The following is a 26,611-nucleotide window of genomic DNA, read 5'->3' as shown; positions in this document are numbered from 1 at the left end:
CTGGGAATTTGTCAGTCTCTCAAAGTTATGCATCATTAAACTTTACTGTTATTACGGTGGACTCTTCTTCAAAGTTCAGTACCTAGCTCACATTGGAGAAACAGTTTGAGAGCTAGGAAAGGTTGAAAGAAGCAAAAGCTGCTTGCAATGGGATACATGCCTTCAGATGATGCAAAATTGCAAAATGCATATAGAACAAAAGCTATTCTACTTTGTGGGTAGGTAGTTTATGAGATTCAGGATATGTTCATTTAAAGGTCACATAGATGATATCCAAACAAAATTGGAGAATATGGAAAATATTCGTCTACTGACCAGATTCCACCTCCCTTCCAATATTCCAACCACTGCGGCAGACATTAAGAAGCAAATGACACCTGACTGCTTCACCCATTTTGCACGACTCCCTGGATTAACGTGCTAGGAAAGCACCTTGATGCCTTTTGTTTTTGTGTGCTGCGAGAGGCACTTGTTCTTCGTCATAATGACTGGTCTGTGTAGACACCTTCTTTTCAGACACACCTATGGGGATTCCACCTGTCACCATGCCACCTGTGCACGGCTTCGTCAGCATCAAAGAACCAAAGACAAACATTGGCAGAGTGTGCTTTCTGCGCTGGCTCCTGCTCACCTCTGCAGTTTCCTCAGTCAGGCTCTCACTAGTCTTCTAACCATAATGGGATATTTAAAGTTTCCAGAACATTCTGAGTTAGCTTTTGCTGCTGGGCTCAAGGCATTGGCTCCTCTAGTTCCCTCCAGCTGTCCTGTCTTTTCCCCTTTCAATTTTTACTTTTTTTATGATCTCAGAATTCTTGTTCACCTTTTCTGGGAAGTTCTCTGTGATTACCTTAGATTGAACTTGGTGGTTTATGGGTGAACACCCTGTGTTACCCTACATTGTATTTATACTATAATGAAATTGCCTTTTCTTGTCCAGCTTCCTCAATATATGGAACAATTATAATCCTGACTGCATTTTATTTGCCACAGTAACTCCCCACTCCCTCCAATAGCCCAGAGCCCGGCACATAGTAGGTGTTCAAAAAGTAATCGGTGAATAAATGAATGAAGACTTTCATATTCGATTAAAAGGATAAACACTAGAAATCTCAAAGAGAACAAAACTTTGCCCCTATTCTTGAGTGATTTACAATTGTAAATTTACAATTACGTAAAATTGTAATTGTAAAAACAGAGCATGGACAAAGAATTTTGTTCTGTTTTTCTTTTTTAAGAAAAAGGAGATTATATTTCACAATAAAAAATGTTTTAAAACATTACTAAAATAAACAAACCTAAACCAGGACTTAGAAATAACAAACACATTCTTTTTAAACCCTGTTCATTTCATCTTTACCTCGCTTTCTTTTTTCTTTTTTCTTTTGCATGGGCAGGCACCAGGAATCAAACCCGGGTCTCCGGCATGGCAAGCTAGAACTCTGCCACTGAACCACTGTGGCCTGCCCTACCTCACTTTTTAAGTCTATTTTTGTGATTGCTGTACAATGCATGTATCTATGTATTGAACGATAAACATTTATTATAGAGGTCCATACTAAATTTGTTATTGTAAAAAATTTTATAATTATTGGTACAAAAAAGTAAGAAGTATATGGAGAAGGAAATGGAAGCCATGAAATCAATATTTGGGGATAAGAGGAATGTGGAAATGAAGTAAACTAAGAAAAGAAGATTTGGGATAGAAAACAAGGAATTGATCAAAATGGAGGGAAAGAAAAAAATAAAATTTATAATGTCTAACATCTAATAAATATGGAAAAATATAATCAGTTACTATATAAGTGATTGATAAATTGTGAATAATTAACATATAAATTAATGTAAAAATATGCAAACAGAACATAGTATTCTTTAAGTGTAATTAACATAAACAAAAAAGTTAGCAACACCACACTTATTTCATTTATTTCAACTAATGATTTGAATAGGAAAACAACCAAAAAGTTTAAAAAACAATTTCAACATAGTACTGTGAAAATGATACTTCCTTCTGTAAACCACTCATTCACACTCATTTCCCTATTCCCCATTATCAATGGAACTAACTCTTAAGGTACTTGATGTTGAAGTTCAACTGACCAGTCTTTAATTTGCCACAAATATAGGTCATGTATATGGTTAAAAAAGAAAAGAAACTAAGAAAAAAATTAAAGATATTATTTTTATCAACTACAAGAAACTATTATTTTCTTTGTGATAATACCAAAAGAATTTTTCTCTAAAATTAGCCATCTGTAGACTACATGAATACATATAGATATAACTGGTCTTTTGAATGAAGAAATACTATGAAATAATAACACCTTTCATAAACATGTTGTCATTGATTCCTGTGGCTGAAGTGTGTCACCCACTGCTTTGTTGACAATGCCTTCAGGGTACCTTGCTATATAGGAGAGTGTAAGGTTCAAAGATTTCTTCAAATTCATTCCTTCACCCAATCTTTCAGCTCCAGGTGTTTCCAAATTTTGCCTAAACTTTTCAAATGTGTCCTGCAACAAAAAAAGAGCAAAAAGCCAGATTCTAACTCCCTAAATGAGTTCATATATTACAGTGCTTATAAGAGAACCTGTCCCATGTTTTTCAATGCCTGTTTGTTATTTTTATTTTGTAAACCCTGATATCTTCAAATTACCCTTTCAGAAGCCATGTACCTAAGTCGAAGAGCAAGTACAGATTGAAAAGAAAAGTAATACAAATGGACCTTGCAACAAATTCTTGGACCATTTCATATGTTTGAAATTATAGTTCAGAGTTCAGGTACTCTAATTGGTTGCCAAACAATAAGGAGTTGTGCCTGGTCTGAGGCAGGTGTCGGGCAGCTGGAATCCGACACAGGTGGGATCATCATGGTCTGGCCCTGTGCCCTCTTATACTGCCATAATCTTTACCCCCAATTTTTCTATCAATCTGCAAATGGTGGGGATAGAAGTGGGGTCATCCCCTGCCCATATGCTGAGAGGCAGCCTGGTATGGTACACTTTGCAGTAAAAAATTCCTGAGTTTGAACCTAGCACCCACCATTAGCTTCTCTGGATGTCCTTCCCTTTATTTGTAAAAGTGGAATTAATAACCACTTATACTTTAAAATCTCATGAGGATAAATATAAAGACAGAGGTATACTCTGCTCTTGGTGAGAGAAAAAAATCTCTTCTAGAAGATCACTAATGTCAGTGATGATGGTACAATGTGATAAAGAACCGATGCCATGTAATGACGTCATTACAGTGCTTATAAGAGAACCTGGCACATAGTTTTCAATGCCTGTTATTTTTATTTCGTAAACACTGATATCTTCAAATTACCCTTTCAGAAGCCATGTACCTAAGTCGAAGAGCAAGTACAGGTTGAAAAGAAAAGTGACACAAATGGACCTTGCAACAAATTCTTGGACCATTTCATATGTTTGTAATTATATGACAATATAACTGACAATAGCCGTCAACCGCATCACAGTATATGGTCTGTGCCGTAGGCTGGAGTCCATATTTGTACAATGTGCCTGCCACGCAGTTTTGCACTTGTTAGGAGTTCAGTATTGATTTTTTAAAATATATTTTTACTATGCACAACAAACATTCTTGACATACAAGCATTCTATACATTGTGTGCAATCAGTAGCTCACAATACATGTGAACTATCGCACAGTTCAGTATTCATCACCATGGTCATTTTTTTTTTGAACATTTGCATCTTTCCAGCAAAAGAAAGAAAAAAGAAAAAAACTCGTACATGCCATACCCCTTACCCCTCCCTCTCATTGACCACTGGTATTTTGATCTACTCAATTTATTTTAACCTTTGTTGCCTCTATTATTTGCTTATTGTTTTATCCATGTTTTGACTCATCTGTCCATACTGTAGATAAAAGGAGCATCAGACACAGGTTTTCACAATCACACAGTCACATTATAAAAGCTATCAATATGGATTTTCTTTTTCTTTTGCATGGGCAGGCACCGGGAAGTGAACCCAGGTCTCCGGCATGGCAGGTGAGAATTCTGCCTGCTGAGCCACCGTGGCCTGCCCTCAATATGGATTTTTGATGAATAGAATTAAGAATAAAGGATGGCCCCAAAAGAGTGGCAAAAATATATTCCTAAAGTTTAATCTTATCATTGTTCAAATTATAATGTTCAATATAGCTTGAGTTTTTTAGTTTGTATAGGAAGATATAGAGAGTCTATCAATACAGTACCTCAAAAGCCTCATTAGAAAAAAAAGAAGTGAGTTTTCTGACCTACAATGTATGTGCACTTTTTCATTTCTAGGGAGCAATGTCTTATTACCTTATATCCAACCCACCTAGGGATGTCATGTACAGCACTTCCGGTCACACACTTAACAAGGGCATCTTAGCTAGAAGACATTATCTGCACCATAAACATCCTCAGTACTTTGACTTTCTTGTTTATTCTAATTTTGGATCTGCTATATTATGTTGTGTATCTCTTATGATGATTTTCAGGCAATGGCAGTTAAGGTCTTGTTCCAAAAATACCAGAATATTATGACAATTTTCTGACAGAAGAAAGTAAAGCGCCTTGAGAAAGAGACAACTTTTTCTATTTCTATTGTACAAAGACACCATGTAACAGGCATGCAGCCCACTTGTCCCACAAAGCTTAAAAGTGCTGAGAAAACAGTTGGAAGATCATTAATGCTTGGCAAATGAACCAGAGAATAAACAAAACATTTTAAAGGGCATGGATATTGTGAAGGATTATGACAAGAGAAATCAATATCGTGAATGTTCCAGAACACGAACTTCGAAGACAAAAATACCTGAGTTTAAATTTAAGTTCTATCACTTAGCACTTGTGTGGCTTAGATGAGTTATTTAGCTATTCTTACCTCGTTTTCCTCATCTGTAAAATGGAATAACGACAACGTCCATTTTTCATGGCTGCGGTGTAGACGAAGTGAGTTAGTACATAACACTTGGTGTTGTGTCCTGTTCAGCAGTCTCCAGCATCATAGTCTGTAGTCAGTGTCCAGCAGGCTACAGTGCAAACAGTAGGCACATTTTTAAATTATGCCTAGCACACAGATCTGCATCTGAAATTCAATGCATGTTTTGGAGATTGAATAAAGGGGTGAGAGTAAGAAATTATGCTTCTAAAATTTTTGAATCTCATTGTTCAAACCAAGTAAATAAGTATGCAATAAATAAATGCTTGGCTGGGATAATGATAATGGGGATGCTGAGGAAGAACAGCGAGGAGGAAACCAATAAGGAGAGGAAACTGGTCAGTGAGGAGAATGTTGGAGACACGGTGCTACAGGGTCTTAAAATAAAGATAAGAAAGGTATTCCTGAAGGCAAAGAGCAAGAGTGAAAGAACACTAGGAGTATGTATAAGACTTGGACAAGGAGAGAAAACAAGAACTTTTTTTGAATGGGCAGGCACCAGGAAGCGAACCCGGGTCTCTGGCATGGCGGGTGAGAACTCTGCCGCTGAGTCACCATGGCCCGCCCACAAGTACATTTTTATGTCAGGGTGGTTGGCACCATCTCTTCCCTGTATTACAGCAGGAGCTTCCTAACAGGGAGCTATTTTGTCCTTGCTCCCTCCCAATATATTCTCAACACGGCATCCAGAATGATCTTTTATAAAACATGAGTGAGAGTAAAAGCCAAAATCCTCGCAATGGCCTACACGTTCCTAAATGAATTGCACCACCACCAGCACCTCCCCATGCGCACCTTCTCCTCTGAGCTTGTCTCCTTTCATCCCCTCTGAGCTGCCTCTGTTCCAGCCACATTTGTTTTCTTGCCCTTCCTTGAATGTACCAGGCATACTCCTGCCTTAGCGATTTTGTTGGCGCCACTCCCTCTGTTTCAAATGGTTTTCCTCCAGATATTTCTTGGGATAATTTCCTCACTTCCATCAATGCTTTCCTCAAATATCACTTTCTCAATAAGACCTACCAGGATCCTAACATCATACTACAGCCTTGGTCACCTCTACCCTTGCCCTGTCTCCATACATACCCTCAATTCCCCATACCCTGCTCTTTGGCACATTTCAGCTTCTAACATAATGTATAGTTATTTCTTATGTATATATGTATTTTTGGTCTCTTTCCTTCCACCCAAGTGCCCCTTACCTACCAGGATGTAAGCTGCAAGAGGGAAGGTTTCTCTCTTCGTTTTGTTCACTGATAGAACACAAGGGCCTAGAATACTACCTGACCCCCAGTAGGTGTTCAGTAAATATTAATTGTCTGAATAAGCATATGAATATTAAGGTTATGTCCAAATGAGTTTAAGATTTCTCAAGTTTTTATCCTTTTATCTCTTGTCATTGTTTTTCCTTTCTGTTTAAATTCAATCCAAATTTTCATTTTGTACTTGATACTATTTTGGTTATAGGATTTATCATGAAACGATTAACAATTTCTGTCCTGGCCTCCTTCTAATATGAGCAAAAATCAAACAGAGCTTAAAAGAGCAAAATCTTTATGTTTGTTTTAGTTTGTTTTATGCTCAGCTCAAAACATCAGGCCTTTTTCAGTCTCAATTTGCAACCCACAAAATACAGAGGCTTGAGTCATTTACATTAAAGTCCTCCTGATTCAAATTTGTCTTGAAGAAACTAAAATACTAAAAGAATTTTAGCATTTAAGGTAAAAGAACAAGCGCAACAATTACAAAAAAAAACTAAAATAAAAAAGGAACAAGTGCATAAATTGCCAAATCGCCAAATCAATATTCAAAATCATCAATGTATCAGTGTATTTCAGATTGCAAAGAAAAGTTCCACCTTATAAATGATGAATAGGAAATGGGGATTACATGAGTCAGTGACAAATAAATTGGACCAAAAGGGGCCATTTAGGAAGGAAGCCATTGAGGCTTTTAGGTAGCTTAGAGAGGTAATGGAACCAATAACTTTGTTCCATATATAATTGACATGTGTACATATAAACATTCACTCTAAAAACACAAATTTTATTTAAAAGGAGTCCAGGAAACAATCATACCCAGACTGTGTTTGTTTAATGTACTAAACAACTAACAAACAAATATTGAAATATTAACCATTTTCCCTCTAATACAAACCTCTCTCTATGCATACATTTAAATTTTTCTTTTGCCCAGTATATATAAATAAATTTTGCTTCCACCCTGCCCCAAGACCCCAAATATTAAATGTACACTCTCAGCTGGAAAATGTAATTTATATAGAGCTTATGTGTGTTTGCTTGCTGCTATTTCCTAGTAGATTTTTCTATTATTAAGTTCTTCTCAGAAGAATTTAATTTTAATTTTTCATTAACTTTGTGAATTTTTCAATTTAAAATAAACAGTTTGATGACAGCATTTTTTGCATACCAGGAAAATTTGTTTCTATTAACTGCCTATCTAGTAAGGATTGTAGAGTATTGCTTTTCCTATTTTGCACTATTTTGTTTCACATCCAAATCTAAAGAACTAACGTACAGAATTTTAATATTATTAAAGGAAGATTTATATTTCCATTCATAATCCTGCAATCCTACAAAGTATTTTATTCATTCATTCATTTGTTCATTTATTTTTCTAACAAACATTTCTGTATTCCTTTATTGCCAAAGCAGAGCATGATCTTTTGACTTTGAATTGCACAAGCTTATTGCTAGGTGAATGCCACTGTGCTTAGTACTGTGATGCCTCACATTTAGCTGTCAATATCTATAAGCATTTCTCAATCCGACCTGTAAATATTGAACTACAGCATTTACTGCGATTATCTCTTAGAAAAGTAACAGAGGAAATGGGTTCATGTCACCCCTAGCATTTCAGAAGTTACCATTGTAACTTCACTTCTATTTTAAGACATTGGACTCAGTTACCATCATGCACTTAGATTATTTTTGAGGCTGGTAAAGTTTTTTGGAATGTTTTTTTATTGCTGTTTCTTGACATCCTCCTGGCGCGCTCGGGTCATGATTATTCCCTTTCTCAAAGGCAGGCCTTTGATTATTTAGGGAATAGGACAGCATTACTTTGGGGCTAATTACCAGTCTCCTTTGCTGTAAACATTACCTAAAAGAGGAAGAAGGAGAGGAGAAAAAGCTCAAGGAATGGAGACGATGTAATTAACTTGTTCTGTTTGTCATTAATATGACACCCATGATGTAGATGGCATAATTTTATACATAGTTTGATGACTTACAAAGTACTTCTATAACAAGACTTTACATTTAAAAACACCTTGCTTCCAAGGGATTGAGAAAACCTTCTTGACTGAAAGGGGGAGTAGAGGAATGAAACAAAATAAAGTGTCAGTGGCTAAGAGATTCCAAACAGAGCCGAGAGGTTATCCTGGAGGTTATTCTTAGGCGTTGAATAGATATCACCTTTTTAGTTAAGGTGTAATGGAGAGGCTGGAGGCAACTGCCTGAAAATGTAGAATTGTATTCCCGTAACCATGTTTCTTGAAGATGATTGTATAATGATATAACTTTCGCAATGTGACTGTGTGGTTGTGCAAACCTTGTATCTGATGCTCCTTTTATCTACCTTATGGACAGATGAGCAAAACATATGGATTAAAAATAAATAATAAGGGGAACAAATGTCAAAATAAATTTAGTAGATTGAAATGCTAGTGATCAATGAAAGGGAGGGGCAAGGAGTATGGTATGTATGAATTTTTTTCCTGTTTTCTTTTTATTTCTTTTCCTGAATTGATGCAAATGTTCTAAGAAATGATCATGATGATGAATATTAAAAAAATTTTAAGAAAAAACTTGCTTTTTCAGGGAGGAAACTAAGAGAAAATAAAATTTAAGTCTCCTAACATTTCCTCTAATTCTCTTGCTAAATCTCCAACCTGCCCAAGAGAGCTTTAACATCTCCTTTCCATTTATAAACATGCATTTGTGTATGCAAACAACCAACCCAAATATGCATATTGTAACTGTGAAAGCTGAATTTAAGGTGTGGGAAATAAGAGTTTCTCACCACCCCTAAACTGACCATACCCCTCTCGAATAAGCAATATCAACATAAGGAAAGAAGTCAGCCATCCACTTTGTGTGTTCCCTACACTCCTCCTATCCAAAGCTCAGATGGGTTCATTGTATTGCAAAATGTCATCAATTGAGTGTTAAGTCTTTCCATAATTTAAATGAATGTTAGGAATGCAAAACTAAAACAGGGAGATGTGGTTTATTGACTTAAATTCAGACTAAGCAACAACTGTTTTCAAAACAGGTAACACTTTCCAAGTGCCAACTAAGGGCTGAACATTTTGCTAAATATTTTGTTTTCATCATCACATGTGACATAGGAAAGTAGGTAGTTTTATTTTACAAACAAGAAAATGGATTGAAATCTTCAGTTCCTCACGATCCATTCGCTGGAGGGCTCCCTCTGTTCTTTGCGGCATGGACTCTCCGTAACTCAGCTCACAGGATGGCAGCTGGCTTCCATCAGAACATGCAAGAAAAGAGGAAGAACAAGCAGAAGCCACCGCTTTGGGTTGGTTGGTTGGTTTTGTAGTAGTCTATTCATTAGAAGCAAGTTGCTAGGTCCAGTCCACACTCAAGAGAAGGGAATTCACATAACCAGGAAGAGGGAATCATTGGAGGCCATCTTAGAGGCTTCCCAGCTCAGTCAAGGAAGTACCTCAGAGGCTACTGAGGACTCTGTTGACTTTGGTCTCTGGCTGTGGTAAGTGCCCTTCAGTAGGCTCCATCCCAAGGCAGTTTTAAGATGATGCAAAATGCTGGATGTCAACCTCCAGCATCAGTCTAAGAAACAGTGCAATTCTTCACCTAGACCAACGTTCATTTATTTTCAGAACTAAAATTTTAATTTAAACTATCAGAAGAATTAAAAGGCAGATATAAGTAACCAATTTTTGTGAAACAATAGTGAAAAGAAGGTAGGTTTGGGAATCTTTTGACCGTCTGTAAAGACATATGTCAAAGATGTGAATTGTTTGAACACAGGCGGTTTCCTTAACCTCCCAGAGCCTCGGTTTCCTGATCTGGGATTCAGGGACATGCTAACTCTCTCACAGTGCTATTATGAAGATTAAATAAGATAATACAGGTGGCAATATTTTGTGAACTAGAAAGTGCAGTATATATTGCCAGTTTTTCCCTTTCTAGCAGAACAAGGCAGACCATTAAGAACAGCAGTTAGCATACTATTTAACTATCTTATTAGAATAATAAATATCTTTGGACTACGGTGGATAAGTGGAATGTGTTGTCAAAGCATTAAAGGTACTATAAGTAGCCACGTTGTTGATGTATGGGTGGGGGTGGGGGGGGAGATCCAGCAGCCTTTGTTCAAAGAGGTCTTGAGTCTTTAGAACTTGCTCGCCTTGGCTACACTGGGGAGAGGGCAGTGGTTAATGGCAGTCCAGGTCCTACCTGGGGCATGGAAGCAAAGGGGCAGCATGCACGCTCTTCAGCCATTTTTCTTGATTCCTGCCTGTCTCTAATTAAACTGTCCCCTTGTGTCTGTCTTTGTCTTGAGAGAAAGCATTTTCCCATTTTATGTAAGAACTACCTGGAGTTTAGGCCCCTGATAGGCCCAAAGAATACATTAGCTTTTCTTCTTTAGTGGCCCAGATTGAAATCTCATCTGATGTTTTCCCATTAGAAATGAGATGGCGAGATATTTTCTGGGAAGTGATTTAGGTACACTAAAACAATCTATACACATCTATTGATTAGAAGTGGACTTGACTCAAACTTGATTTGTGTGCAGTGAAGTAACTTAGGAGGTGTGGTGATGGACAGGCGGTGCAGAATGGAGTTGGGGGAGAGAATACTGAGCATTTTGCAGCTTTGCATAAAGGTAGGTAGGTAAAGCTAACCTACGCAAAAATCTAAACTGAGAAAGAAAAATGAGAAATTTAGGGTACTGGGAGACTGTATAGTCTATGGTTTTGATAGTGTATATAAATTCAAGCAAAAATAAAAGGATTTTTCAAATGCGGGGGAGAGGAGGAAGGGAATTTGGGGGTGTTTTAAAGATCTTCGAAAATATTTCTGTTTCCACAAACATATATTGGTTATCTAATTAGCTGCGGTCAATCACCTAGTTTTCAAATAACTTCTAGCAGATAATAATGCCATTTCAATTTAACTGATATTACCATTACCATTAAACAAACAAACAAGCAAAAAACCTGAGTCCAAATGGCCTGTGTATAATCTTGTAATAAGTCAGGATAAAGAATAAGATTTTCACATCTTGAATAATAAGGATAAGACAAAACCCAGCCAATTATGAAAATGCATGTGTCCCTAAAATTTTGCATTCACTGTACCCTTTCATTTCCTCCCTACTTTCTCCATAAATTTACTTGGAACCCAAGTCATCATGTAAGCAGCTTTTAAAATAATTTATTAGGAGCTCCAGGCACATTTTTTTTTTCATTCCACAAATATTTATTGACTACTTACCTGTCCCAGGTTTTGTTTTGGGTTCTAGACGTGCAATAGCAAACCAAAAAAATTCCCCACACTCATGGGGCTTGCAATCTAGGAGGGAGAGACAGACAATAAACAAATAAATATATAATGAGTTAGATTGTGGTAAGTACTGTGGAAAAACTAAAACAGGGTAGGACTAGATAAAAGGAGATGGAGGTGGGATGGGAGTGTGATTTTTTTCTTTTGGCATCACAATCAACTTCTTTTTCTTTTTTGTAAAAAACAACTTATATATACAAAAAAGCAATCAATTTTAAAGTCCATCGGAAAAATTAGTTGAAGAACAGATTTCAGTGTTTGGTATGGGTTACAATTCCACGATTTTAGGTTTTTCCTTCTAGCTGCTCAAAGATACTGGCGACTAAAAGAAATATTAATATAATGATTCAGCACTCATACCCATTTGTTAAACTGACCTTTTCTGTACAACTCTACCATCACCTTTGATCTTTCTCCCACTCTTTAGGGGTATTTGGGCTATGGTCATTCTTTTGCATGTTAGAAGGGGCTGTTGATAATATGGAATAGGGGGATGGAACTAGTTGATGTTCTGGAGAGGCTGGCCCCTTGGGATTTCAGGACTTCTCTGGTCCAGGGACCCATCTGGAGGTTGTAGGTTCCTGGAAAGTTACCCTAGTGCATGGAACCATTGTAGAATCTTATATAACGCACTAGGTATTCTTTAGGATTGGAAGGATGGTTTTGGCTGGGGTTTGGCAAGTAATGATAGGTAGCAATGTCTAACTGAAGCTTGCGTAAGCGTGACCTCCAGAGTAGCCTCTCTGGAGCCACTGATACCTTATTTGTTACACTTCTTTTCCCCCTTTTGGTCAGGATGGCATTGTTGATCCCACAGTGCCAGGGCCAGGATCATCCCTGGGAGTCATCTCCCACATCTCCAGGCACATTTTGACTGGGACAGAGTTTCCCTCTGCTTCAAACAAATATGACTGTTTCTCTGATGGAGACTCTAAGAAAGAAAGTACAGTAAAGAGTGACTTCTTCAAGCATGGGAGATCACTCTGTTAGGCTAAACATTAACTGTAAAATATTTTGCTTTTCATATAAATAGGAAATAATTATCTGATAATATTTTATTTATTCTGAAAACAATTCGTGACATTTCAGTTTAAAGAAAATTCAGATTGATGGTTTAAGGGTAAGGAAGAAATTCAGTTATGTTTAAAATGATAAATTTGAAATGACTAAATTTAAATTAAATTTCATCTGAGCAGTTCAACTATTTACAAACAGTAGTTAAATAAATCTCCTTGTGTCTACATATATCAAACATTTCGACAGGCAGACATTCCACAGTAAATTTAAGTCTATAGCATTTAAAAATAACGCATAGTTATCTATTTTGACATTAATAACAATATGATGACAGGAACAGCAGGAGCTGGAAGTTAAGATATAAATTGTTAAGGAATTGGCTGTTCTTTTTTAAAATCTGATCATAAATGATCTAGTTCTTCACTGTCCAATATGGCAGCCATGTACAACATGTGACTATTTAAATTTAAATGGAGTAAAATTAGGCAAAATGTAAAAATTCAGTTCCTCAGTTGCACCACATTCCAAGAGCTCAACAGCCACATGTAACTAATGGCTACAATATTTGAACACACAGATATACAATATTTCCATCATCACAGAAATTTCTATTGCCCAGCACCGAATCCCTTCTTCCATTTGCCTTGTCTTTATATGTGATCTAAATCTTGGCTAGAATCAGGAAGAAAATTTAGAACACCTGATATTCTGTCCCAAACAATGACACTCAGGTAGCATATCTCTTCCCCTTTAAATGTTAATGAACACAAAACACTTCACAGCCCAAGGTGGTTCATTAAACCATGAAAGTTATGACAAAATGAGGGTTGAAAATAGCTCAAATTATATATTGGGCTCAATGAATCACTGAAATATGCTTATCAAGTCTTCATTTGCCCTCTGTGTTTGACAAGAAGTTAATGGAAAACAGCACATTTCTTGAACAACTACTTGCATTAAACAAAACAATATGATAAAAAAAAAAAAAAAGGGCGGGTCACAGTGGCTCAGTGCAGAGTTCTCGCCTGCCATGCCGGAGACCTGGGTTCCATTTCCAGTGCCTACCCATGTAAAACAAAAACAATAGGATGAAAGCAAATTCTTAATGTGTGCAATGATTAGAATTTTATGTAGGCAAAATATCTGATAGAGTGAAGTGGAGGAAAAAAATTTTTTCCTTCCCATATTCCAATATTTTTTTCCACAAGCCTTGAACTGAATTGTGTTTAGTTCATCAATAACCAAATATGATGTAGTATTTCTTTGTATTGGAGAACTCTGAGGATCTCACAGTAACGTACTACATTTCTGTAAAACATTAAAAAAAATTCAGCCTGCCTAATTTTTTGCCAGTTTTTGCCAATGGTTATGGTGTTAAATGAAGTACAATGGCTTCACAAAGAAAATCAAGGATTATGAAACCTCAGATTTAACTATTAATGAGGTCACTTAAATTGAACACAGTTTTTCTCTAAGAAATACATAGTGCGGCTTCCCACTGCAAAAATAAATAAATAAATAATAAAAGTTCAAGAACAAATAGCTTTTATCTGTGTCATGCATTTCTAGAAATGGGGCTCATAGTCTCTGAACTTTCTTACCCTTGGCCTGTTCTCTTTTGCTAAAGCAATTAAACTTACTAGAACCTCAAGGAGGGTTACAGTGCCGCATTTTTCCCCTCTTTTTAATTTACTCCAAACTGAATGAACCAGCTTGAAATCCTGCACACGTCCTATTAATCCCACTTTGCTCTTTTGTCTGTCTAGACGAGTTTCTTCAACAGATTCCCTGAATATGCGTTAAAACAACATAAATCACAGGATTAAACTTGTAGAGAATGATGAAAGCGCAAGTCGTGTATCTACACGTGGTTGGACAAATGGACCCTTTATTATTTAACCCGAATGAACGCAATAAATTTGAAACAGGTTTAACTGATGATATTGGTAATCCACAACAGATTTCATAACTGTTTTCGAATGAACATTGGTTTTGTTCAATAATCCCTTGGATTAGAGAAGGGTTAGATAATTCAAACAATCTGAACAGAATCACATTATTTTGTTATTTATCTCTTATTTTTTAACAAACCAATACATATGGTTTAGGCTTCAGCAAATTAGAACGAAACTTACATGTGCCATTTTGTTTTGTAAAATGTGTGGCTGGAGTCACACTATATAGTTTTTACCTTTATTCTTGGGTGGCGCCTGCTTTTCCCCTCCTATTGTTCATATAGACTAGACCTTGTTTTCAGCAACAGTGACACTGTCCTCTCTTTTTAATTACTTGCTTTACTGAGATTTATATTGTCTTCTAGTTTTATAAACTCTAGTGCAGTAAAAAAAAAGTCTTTTAAAATTCTAATGTTTATTCATTTAGTTGGCATTAAAAAATATGAAATAATTTTTAAGTGGGTCCTTGGAATCAATTCTAATAATAATTAAAAGTATATATTCGTTAACATTTAGAAATCACTACATGTCAGGAAGTCTTTTCATTCATTATCTCATTAAATTCCTCACAAAAATCCTGAGATAGGGTCAATAATATCTATTCCCATTTTTGCAAATGAGAAAAACTAAGCAACATAGCTAAATACTCTGCCCAAGTTTATACATCTAGGAAATAGATTCAAACCCAAGCTGTCTAACTTCAAAACCCATGCTTCTTTAAACTGTGTTAGTTAGTTAGTAGCTGCATGACAAATTATCCAAAAGGAAGAGGCTTACAAAAAAAAAAAAAAATTCAGTTTTCTATTAGAGATAAAAACAAAGCCAATCTGGTTGAGATTAAAATAAATCAGAATACAGAGTAAAGCAGAGTAATTTGGCCAGAAAATAAAAAATATATATAAACATTTGCAAAGTCTCCTTGCAGGATTGGGGAGAAAGGAAGAAATATTAAATTTCCACATCTGGAGAATTCCTGATATTCTCACAAGCAATGGGGACAACCAATTCAGTGGGCTGAGCCCTCGATCTTGGGGCTTGCCCCTATGAAACTTATTCCTACAAAGGAGAAGCTTAGCTTACTTATAATTAAGCGTAAGTGTTACCCCCAGAGAACCTCTTTGCTTGCTCAGATATGGCCTCTCTCTCTAAGCCAACTGGGCAGATGAATTCACTGCCCACCCCCCCACCCCCAACGTGGGACAAGACTCCCAGGGGTATAAATCTCCCTGGCAACATGGGTCCTGACTCCTGGGGATGAGGTGGGACCTGGCATTATGGGATTGAGAAAGCCTTCTTGACAAAAAGGGGAAAAAGAGAAATAAGACAGAATAAAGTTTAAATAGCTAAGAGATTTCAAACAGAGTTGAGAGGTTATCTTGGAGATTATTCTTGTGCATTATATAGATATCCCTTTTTAGTTTATGGTGTATTGGAGTGACTAGAGGGAAGTACCTGAAACTGTTGAACTATGTTCCAGTAGCCTTGATTCTTGAAGACGAATGCATAAGTATATAGCTTTTACAGTGTGACCGCATGGTTATGAAAGCTTTGCTGCTGTTGCTTCCTTTATCCTAGATAAGGACAAATGAGTCAAAAAATAAGGACAAAAAATTCATCATGGTGATGAATACACAACCATGTGATGATATTGTGAGCCACTGATTGTATACTTTGGATGAGCTATATGGTCATGAAGATATCTCAATAAAAATGTTTTTGAAAAAAGGATAGAGGGTAAAGAATGATTGTCTGATTTTAGAACTTCAACTACTGTATGAGACCAAAGGAAGAGAGATTTATTCTGTCCAAAACCTAAATTTTCTGTAGCACATAATCTAACTTAACCTGTCTGGCCAGTTCAGTTAAACAACCTAAACACTTGGAGCCTAGAATTGGGAATGAGATCTTGCAATTCTGTATAGCTTAATGTAATACACAGATACATTCCAAAGTATGTTGTACAGATAATTAAAATGTATTGGTAAAGTCTCTTGAGGGATTAGAGAAAAAATATGAACTATTAAACTTTGCCACCTGGGAAATCTCTGATAGTCTCTCAAACATTAGAGACTCCCAAATTAATAGGCCAAGCTCTTGATCTTGGTATTTTCTCTTATGAAAATTATATCTGTAATGGAGAAGCTAAGCCTACTTATAAATCTGCCTAAGGTTTGTTTCAAGAGAATGTCTTTTGTTGCTCAGATGTGGCCTCTCTCTCTAAGCCCAACTCTGTGAGTAAAATCATTACCCTCCCCTCTATGTTGGACTTGACATCCAGGGGTGAAAGTCTCCCTGGCAACATGGGACATGACTCCCAGGGAAAAACTTGGCCGTGGTACTGTGGGATTGATAATACTTGATCAAAGTGGGGTAAGAAATGTAACAAAGTGAGATGTCATTATTTGGTCTGCAACCAAATTTTCTGTAGCACATACTCTAATTCAACCTATCTGTATAGCTCATTCTAATAATTGAAACACAGGGAGCACAGAATAAGAAAGAGATCCTTTAATCCCGTATAGATTATTGTAATGTCTGGAAACATCCTAGAGGATATTAAGCAGATAATCGAAAAGTATTGGCAAAGTCCCCTAAGGGATGGGAAAAAAATATGAAATTAAAGTGCTGGAGAGGATGCGGAGAAAGAGGCACACTTATCCACTGTTGGTGGGAATGTCAAATGGTGCAACCACTGTGGAAGGCAGTTTGGCGGTTCCTCAAAAAGCTGAATATAGAATTGCCATACGACCCAGCAATACCATTGCTAGGTATCTACTCAAAGGACTTAAGGGCAAAGACACAAACGGACATTTGCACACCAATGTTTATAGCAGCGTTATTTACAATTGCAAAGAGATGGAAACAGCCAAAATGTCCATCAACAGAAGAATGGCTAAACAAACTGTGGTATATACATACGATGGAATATTATGCAGCTTTAAGACAAGATAAACTTATGAAGCATGTAATAACATGGATGGACCTAGAGAATATTATGCTGAGTCCAGCCAAAAACTAAAGGACAAATACTGTATGGTCCCACTGATGTGAACGGACATTCGAGAATAAACTTGAAATATGTCATTGGTAGCAGAGTCCAGCAGGAGTTAGAAACAGGGTAAGACAATGGGCAATTGAAGCTGAAGGGATACAGACTGTGCAACAGGACTAGATACAAAAACTCAAAAATGGACAGCACAATAATACCTAATTGTAAAGTAATCATGTTAAAACACTGAATGAAGCTGCATCTGAGCTATAGGGTTTGTTTTTTTTTTTTTACTATTATTACTACTTTTATTTCTTTTCTCTATATTAACATTTTATATCTTTTTCTGTTGTGTTGCTAGTTCCTCTAAACCGATGCAAATGTACTAAGAAACGATGATCATGCATCTATGTGATGATGTTAAGAATTACTGAGTGCATATGTAGAATGGTATGATTTCTAAATGTTGTGTTAATTTCTTTTTTTTTCTTTCCGTTAATAAAAAAAATATATATGAAATTACTAAGCCTTAACATCAGGGAATCCCCTGACATGGTGTCAAACTTCTGGGACACCCAAATCAATAGACCATGCCCTCAATCATTAGGCTTACTCTTGTGATGCTTACGTAGGTAGCACGGAAGCTTAGATTACCTATAGTCATGCCTAAGAGTTACTTCTGGAGGATCTCTTTTGTTGCTCAGATGTGACCTCAGTCTCTAGCCCAACTCTACAAGTGAAATCATTGCCCTCCCTCCTACTTGGGACATGACATCCAGGGGTGAGAGTTTCTCTGGCGACGTGGGAGATGACTCACAGGGATGAATCCAGACTGGGCATCATGGGATCAACAATGCCATCCTGACCAAAATGGGGAAAAAATGTAATTAATAAAGTATCAGTGGTATAGAGAGTTCAAATAGAGTCAAGAGGCTACTCTGGAGATTTAGGCAAGCTTCAGGTCTACCTAACATAACCTATCAACCCCCAACCAGGACCCTTCCAGCCAATCCTAAAGAACACCTAGGGCAATAGATAAGATTCCACAAGGGTTCCAGGCACTACAGTAACTTTCCAGAAATCTACAACCTCTAGATGGGTCCCTGGTCCAGATAAGTCCAGAAACCTAGCCCAGCCTCTCCAGAACATCAGATAGTTCCATCTCCCATATTAGTGACAGACCCTTCCAATATGAAAAATTTAGAATTGCTATAGCCCAAAACACCCCTAAAGTGAGGGATGGAAAGATCAAAGATAATGGTGGAGTTATAAAGAGAAGATAGAACTTAACAAATGAATATGAATGCTGAATCATTAAACTGATATCTGTTGTAGTCTCTAGTATGTTAGAGTACCTAGAAGTAAAAACTTAAAATTATGGAAATTGTAACTCATGACAAAGTCTGAAATATGTTCTACAACTAATTGTGGTGCTGTGCTTTGAAATTTATAGCTTTTTTGTATATTTGTTATTTTTTACAAAAAAAGAAGGAAAAAAGTTGTGATGATAGAAAAATATTTGAGCCCTATAGCCTCCTATATTCTGGAGCAGCTAGAAGGAAAAATATGAGAGGATCATATGGTAGCCCATGACAAACTCTGGGATCTGTCCTGTAACTACTTGTTGAAGAGTCCTTTGAAAACTATTGCTTTTTTATTTCTTTGCTTTGTATATATGTTATACTATATAATAAAAAAAGTTTTTAAAAAATAAGGTATCAGTGGCTAAGAGATTTCAAATAAGCCAAGAGGCTATTCTGGAGGTTGTTCATATGCAAGTTTCAGCTAGATACTGCTAATTGCCATGGTATGCTTACCCCCAACCAACAGTATTCCTGTCAATCCTAAGGGATACTCAGGACTTTATCTGAGATTCTATAAAAATTTCACTCCTTAAGTTTATTTTTCAGAAACCTAAGGCCTCCAGATGGTTCCTAGGCCAAATGAGCCCTGAAACTCAAAGTTACCAATCTCTTAGAGCAGCTTGAAAGAAATACCTGAAATTGTGGAACAGTAACTCGTTCCAAACTTTGAAATTTGTTCTATAACTACTTGTTAAAATGTACTTTTAAATTTATCACTCTTTTGTACATATGTTGTATTTCACATTAAAAACAAAAATAAAGTAGTGGCTTCAAACAGTAAACATTTGTTCCTCTCACAGTTTCTGCGTGTCAGGAATTTGAGAGTGACTTAGCTAGGTGGTTTTGTCCCAGGTTCTCTCGTGAGGTTTGCTGTCAAGATATCTGGGGCTTGAGGCTGTGCTTCCAGGATGGCTTACTCACACGGGTGTTGGTGGGATAACTCAGTTCTTCACTGGCTGTTGGAAGGAGGCCCAGTTCTTTTCCACATGGATCTACAAAGACCTGCCTGGGCATCCTCTCAACAGAGCATTAGGTTCACTCAGAGCAAGATGGAAGCCACAGTATCTTTTACGATCTACACACTCCATAATTTCTGCAACATCCTTCTAGTTACAGAAGCCAGCCCTATTCTGTATAGGGTGGAGCTACATAAGGGATGAATGCCAGGAAATAGGGGGCACATGGACCATTCTGGAGGATGGTTTCAACATCTGCAAGACTGCTTCCTCCAAGCAAGCTCTATGTTTGCAGACAGCATAGGCATTCCAGTTTTTTCATGTCTATTCTTACGGATATTGGACAAAGAAACAGCACTGAAAAGTGACATAGAACTCCAACAAGTACTAATTTAGAACTTTCAAGTCTAGGATATTTTGTTAAATGAGAATCCCCAATATAGTATCCATGTCATATTCAAATATAGGAACAAAATCATATCCAAAGGGAGATGTTGAATGCTTTTTCATTTATCCATCCTTTTGCTCACACTTAAATTACCAAGGTTCTCTAGACCAGAATATGGCAAACTATTCCTGTAAAAGGCCATATGGTTCCTGTCACAACTACTAAAATTGACTGTTGAAAGCAACCACAGACAATGTTGAAGTGAATAGGTATGGCTGTGTGGCTGTGTTCCATTCAAACTTTGTTTACAAAAACATATGGCAGAGTACCTCTTGGTCTAAACCATTCTTTAGATGGACTTTTGAATAGTTATTACCTTGATTTCATGAAACTAAATTTTTTTTTAATTCCATGTGACAGAATCATATTAAGTAGTTTGTTTTTTTTCTGGGTCCATAAAATATTGCACAATTCTAAGAAAGTTGGCAGCATTGATAAGATAGAAAAAGATGAACTTCTGTAAAAACGGAATATAATAGATAAGGCAATTTACACATCAACTCATTGCTCTGAAAATATCAAGACATCCTAGAGTATAAATTGTATTTAGGGTAACTGAAATTTGGATAACTCTTAATTCTGTCTGCATTTCGAATATTTCATTTTCTTGGCTCACCTTGAATTCGCTGTACTTTATTCACTGTGCATAGCACAAAATAGGCACTCAACAGATACTTGTTGAACAAATTAAACATCTTAGCTCTTTTTCTTTTTCTACACCACAGATTCCTCACCCCCAGGACTTTATAACCTCCTCTTGCCCCTTCACAATCTTTTCTGGGGCATTTTATGATGTTAGTTTTGGTTCTAAGGAGTCATTTTAAAAAAGTAAAATAGCAGGTAAGAAACAGTTGTTGGAAAGATAATTGAAGTTATGAAAACTTGAAAGTAAATTGAAAAAGTATATATATCACTGGAATACACTGCTTTTTAATACTGTGCTCCAGATAATGCAAGTTATTAATAGTGTTTTAGTGGGACAAAAAGTTTCTTAGTCAGTTATTTTTTAAATGCTGAATTCAACAAAATTAAGCAGGATTTTTCACTCCAGGACTTTCCAATGGCTATAATATGGCAGTAAGTATTGTGCCTTACCCAGAGGGCAAATATGGTTTACAGTGCTTCTGAAACATTTGATGAGGACATACTTTTTAAAGGAAGCACCCATTATTATCTAACAGAGCATGGATGCTTTGGGGAATGTAGTTTGAGAAATGCTGCCACATATAATCTCATACTTTACTTAATCGGATATTTATTATATTCCAGGAAAGCTAATTTTCAAGTGAAATATGGAATAAATCCTTTGCTAGGCAACAGCTTGCATTTGCAAAGCTCTCTAATTCTGCATTTTTCGAATTAAGAATTTGGTTGATTTTCTTGTTTTAAAAGAACCATCCACACATGGACCCATTGAAGGTTATCAGGTTTTGCTAAGCATCGGGTAATTCAGTAACAGCATTCAGGGAGTCCAGGTAAGTAGCCAAAAAGCCTCTGTGGTCTCAGCCTGCACAGGGCAGCCAAAGGATGACCAGATTGAAGCAACTGGTGGTAGCACTCAAAGAGCCCCCAATTTAAGCACCCCTTTCCCACTCCCTTCTTATTTCTTCATAACTTTTGTTTTCCCTTCCCCACTCAGCTTCTTTGCCGCTCCTTCCTTTCATTCACCTTCCTTAACAATGACTGAACACCAAAGGTTTAATTTAACCCTACAGCTAGCCATCACAGCAATGATATTTCAACAGTATTTTATACTTGAGGTAAGCGAATGGAAAGCATGAAGTAGGCAGTGCCTTTACAACAACGGAAAGGATAAAGGAGCTCCCACCATCAGCACATAATGACATCTGGTTTCCCAGTTTCCTCTATGCCGGCATTATTGGCATTGGCTCAGTCTTGTCCATGCACAAGGCATCTTTGGAAGATAAGACCACACGGTCTTAGAACAAATAAATGTGTCTGAGTGTGGAGAGTGGACTTGTTTTTAAGATAGGATTTGACTACTACATTATTTTCTCCATAAATAAGCACCTTATATTTAATTTCTCATATAATATGGTACTCTCTCAAGTACTTATTTTGAACAATAAAGTGCTGTTTGGAAAAGATACATAAGCCTTAAGGAAAGTCAAACAGTGGTTTAGAGTTGTTAGAGCAGTCTCTAATGGAATTGGTAAAAATAGAAGACAAAGAAAGTTAACGCAAATTTAATAATTATCCCTGGCGTGGGGAGGGCTTCATGATTGTAAGTGTTAGATAATATTGTGAACAAGCCTTTCCTCTGATTACTTTAAAAAGAAATATAGTAATTGCAAAATGGTGATCAAATAGACACCTACAAAATGAATTTTTTTTAAGTTATAAGCTCATTGAAAAGAAGCCTATGGGAATCCCTAGAGGCTTAAGCAGAAAAATGGTCAAACATGCAGTAAATAGTTATAGAATGGTTTAAACTAAAGAAGGAAGGAAAATGAGATTGGTGACTGACCAAAGGAAGCACCTGCTTTCCGGAAATTAAAATCGTGTATTAAGCAGCTCTGATTTAATTGCCAAATGGGGTGAAGCCCAGTCTCTAATGTGAAAGGGTCCCAAATTATAATTGGGCATCATGGATTAAAATTCAATACCTGAAAATTTCCTCAGAAATGAATAGGCAACTGGGACAGAATGCAGAGCCCAGTACAATATGCTTCCCGCAGCTGACACTGGCAGGTCACTTTATTTGGCACCAAATAAAGTTCCCAAGTGGTCTTTAAGGGCATTCAGCTGCTAAGTGCTTATTTCATTCATCCCTTATTGTGCTGTCAGTAGCAGATCCAAAGAAGTAGCATGCATCAGCTCTGTGGATGAAATTTTCTCAGGCTGAGGGGTGGAGATGCAACCAGACTTACTTCACCGCTTTAGCAGGAGTTCTGCTCATCGAATAGTTATGGTTTTCACATGATGTCTTTCAGAAATCTGGGGGAAGGTGGAATGAAAATGAACACTAGAGCACTTCCAAAACGGATATCATCTAGTGAGAAAAAAAAAAAAAAGTAATGAAAATCATTGTACTTGTCATTACCAAATAGCTTATAAAATTGTGAGGTAAGATTGTGGTTCCCTATTGCGTATAACTCCAGATGCAAAGTAGAGGCTAACCCTTAAATTTCATACATGTAGCAAAAAACTCACATCTTATATTTGTCACACTTCAGTTGCTTCTTTTTAAGGTACCTAGAATAATAAAATGCAATTCATTCAACATCTTTACTATTGTATGTACTAATTTCAGAGCATATACTTCATATCGGAGTGTGTTTTCTTGGTTCTGTCAATTCTAGTTAAATTTTCTAATCATAAAATAATATTTCATGTCCTCCCCCATGCTGGTTTAAGAACTGCAGGAGCTATAGCAATTCTCCAGAGGTCATGAACCTGTCTGATGAAGTACAGATGAATGTAAAATATTCTTCCAAGCTTAACGAGCCTTATTAATGTGCAGTCCCAGTATACATTTTTTATTTAAATTCATGGAAAGGTTAAAAGGTAGTAGTTTTTATTATTGTTTTGCCTTTGGTTTAGGACAAATTCTGCATGTTTCTACAGCAGAAATAATCTGCCAATTATTTCATATAAGTCACTGTTAGCAGCAGTAGCTAATAGTGCTGCCATCATTGGATAGTTAAGAGTCTTACATTTCCATTAGAATTAGAAACAAGGGCTAATTATTTTAGTTAAAGCTAAATTTGATCTAAACGGGAAGCATATTTGGCATTTTGTCTCAAAACCTAGGACTGCTGTAAAAAAGACTGCTTGTGAATGCAGAGACTAGGGAGAAACATATACAGAATTTTTTTGTTTCTCATTTTGAGGATAACTTGGTAAGTTACATTGGGACCATTAATGAAAGTATAGTAATATAGTATAATTAATATAAGATGTTCTATTCTCCTGTGTATGGCCAAATTTTGCAGTATAAAATGAATAAATCTGCCTGAATAAATTTTCCCAAGTATCTGAATGCTCCTTTACTTCTTTGAACTTTTTTATTATGGAAAACACAAAATTGATACTAAAGTAAGCAGAATATGATAATGAGTCTCATGTGCCCACTATCTAACATCAATAATTGTCAATTTTTGCCTATCTTGTTTCATCTATATTTTCTCAGTCCTCAGATGTCTTCCCCACCCCCCGCCGAGTAAATGCAGAAACCAAATAGTATGACTTTAAAAATTGGTAGAATATATTATCCAAGCTGACTCATTCTCAAGATCAAGTATTTTACGTAGGAGTCTTTTTTTTTTTTTTTGCCCAGCTTACCCAGGAAAAGAAGGATGGGTCCGAGCAACAGTGTGAAATGGTAAGCAAAGTGGGTATTTAGTAAATTCAGACTTCAAACACAGGAAATTCATGATCTGGATTTTCATTTTCTATAAATTTTCTAGGTAAAATTTATAGAAAATGAAATGGTGTTCTTTTTCACGAGTGGAATCTCTAGTCATCCAAGTCTTCCACCCTAAACCTCTCAACTTTTATTTCTTCCTTCCTTTCTCCCTTTCTTCCCTTATTTATTTATGTTTTGCCTCACTATAAACCATAGATAATAATAGTTCCCACATCATAGCTTGTTAGATTTTAATCACAGCCTCCAAGGACAGGTGCCAGTTAAATGAAACATACAATTAAAATGTGTGCTATTCTAAAATTGGGCTCCTTGGCAACACTCAAACCAGAGACTGCCCATTCATGAGACAGGCAGGAAGTACTCACCTGGGTTACTGGGTATATGGCAGACTGAGTCAAGGCCAGTCTTTGCCGGGTGCCAAAAGTGTGATGGAATATTTAGTATGGCACACCCACAGCTAGGTGTCTCTACTTGGCACCTGAATAAACTTTCTGCAGCTTGGGACTTTTGCAACCAATGTACCTGTTCTTGATTAACTCTACAACTTGGGTGAAGGCTCTATGTGTTTTACCAAGCAACTAATTTAGGTATCCTCTATCAAACTTATATCATATCATACTCTTATCAGACAATTATCAGACTTAACTGATAGTAAGTAGCTGTAAAAGTCTTTAAGCTGCAATACTTTGCTGCTAAGAAATAGGAAGAAATGGTCTCAGTCTCAGTGTTGACATAGACATCAGCTTGTTGGATCCCGTGCTTCTCCTTTCTAGCATAGTTATCATTTTCCTATGAGAAAGATCTCTTGAAGTATCCTGCCTTGGAGAGACTCCTGAGAATTCTGCCTTTACTCAAGAGAAACCTAACTTCATTACTGTCTCTGTTAATTCCACCCTGGTGACTTCAAACTTTCACTAGTTTCTATTTCTTTTTGTGCTTCACACAAAAGTGTGCATTCCACTTTTGGGGGAGAGATATGTAATATCTATTGAATTGGAAAAGTCATGATCTTTTCATCTCTTGTGCTCTACTCTTGACCCCCTATGTAAATTTGGGATGGGCCATAGTTCTATTGGCCATGTTAACCATTGAGATGCTCCTGCTTTCACTCCCTTCTACTCTCTGACCCCTATGTCTCCAATCTGCAGTGTTATCTGTGGTCCTCTGACAAAAGCCTCCTCTATCTGCACAATGCCTCCCAGAAAATATGACTTCACTGATAAGTCTATTTATGTTCTGTCATCCTGGTGATACACTGGCAGGCATGCCACCCCAGACTCAGCTCTCCTGTACTGCTCAGTCTCAATGATGCCTCTGGCATGGCTTAACCCTTTAAGCCTCTGCCTCAGCAAAGCAGTGATCAGACAAGGACAACTTCTTTTCCCAAACTATGTGTCACTGGCAGGATTATCTTGTTAGGAAATTAGCCCCTGCTTGATGCTCATTTATAGTTTCTGTTTCAAATCTTTCCCTTCTCCCATTGCTTCAGGGCACAGGAAAAAAAATGTTAAGTTGCTACTATTCAACTAGAAACATCTTTATTTTAAAATCACTTCAATGCTCAATATTTTCTGCCTTACTGTGCGTGGGTTTCACTCTTACAAATGTGCTATTGAAAGACTTGGATATATATATGTGGTATTTGATTTTCTTTTGAATAATTCTGGATTTAAAAAAAATCAGTAAGAGAAGACACAAACCATTAGGAAAGCATTCGAGGTAGCTTCATTGCTTATCAACTTTTCGTTCTCTCTTCAAACCGTATTGAACCACTTGCTTTACATAAAATCTAAAGGCTGGCATTAACTTTCACTTCAGGAAATAAATGACACAGGGTATTATATTTTAAGGACCATTAAAACCTCAAAATTGCACAGTGACTTAGAAAACAAGTTATTTAGCCTGGATAACTTTGTAACGGTTATACAGTGCGAGAAATTCATTGTTAAATGATCCTCCCACTCATACTTCACAAATAATGCTTGG

The sequence above is a fragment of the Tamandua tetradactyla genome, chromosome 11, assembly GCF_023851605.1.
Source record: "Tamandua tetradactyla isolate mTamTet1 chromosome 11, mTamTet1.pri, whole genome shotgun sequence".
Lineage (NCBI taxonomy): Eukaryota > Metazoa > Chordata > Mammalia > Pilosa > Myrmecophagidae > Tamandua > Tamandua tetradactyla.
Note: the sequence above shows the minus strand (reverse complement) of the source record.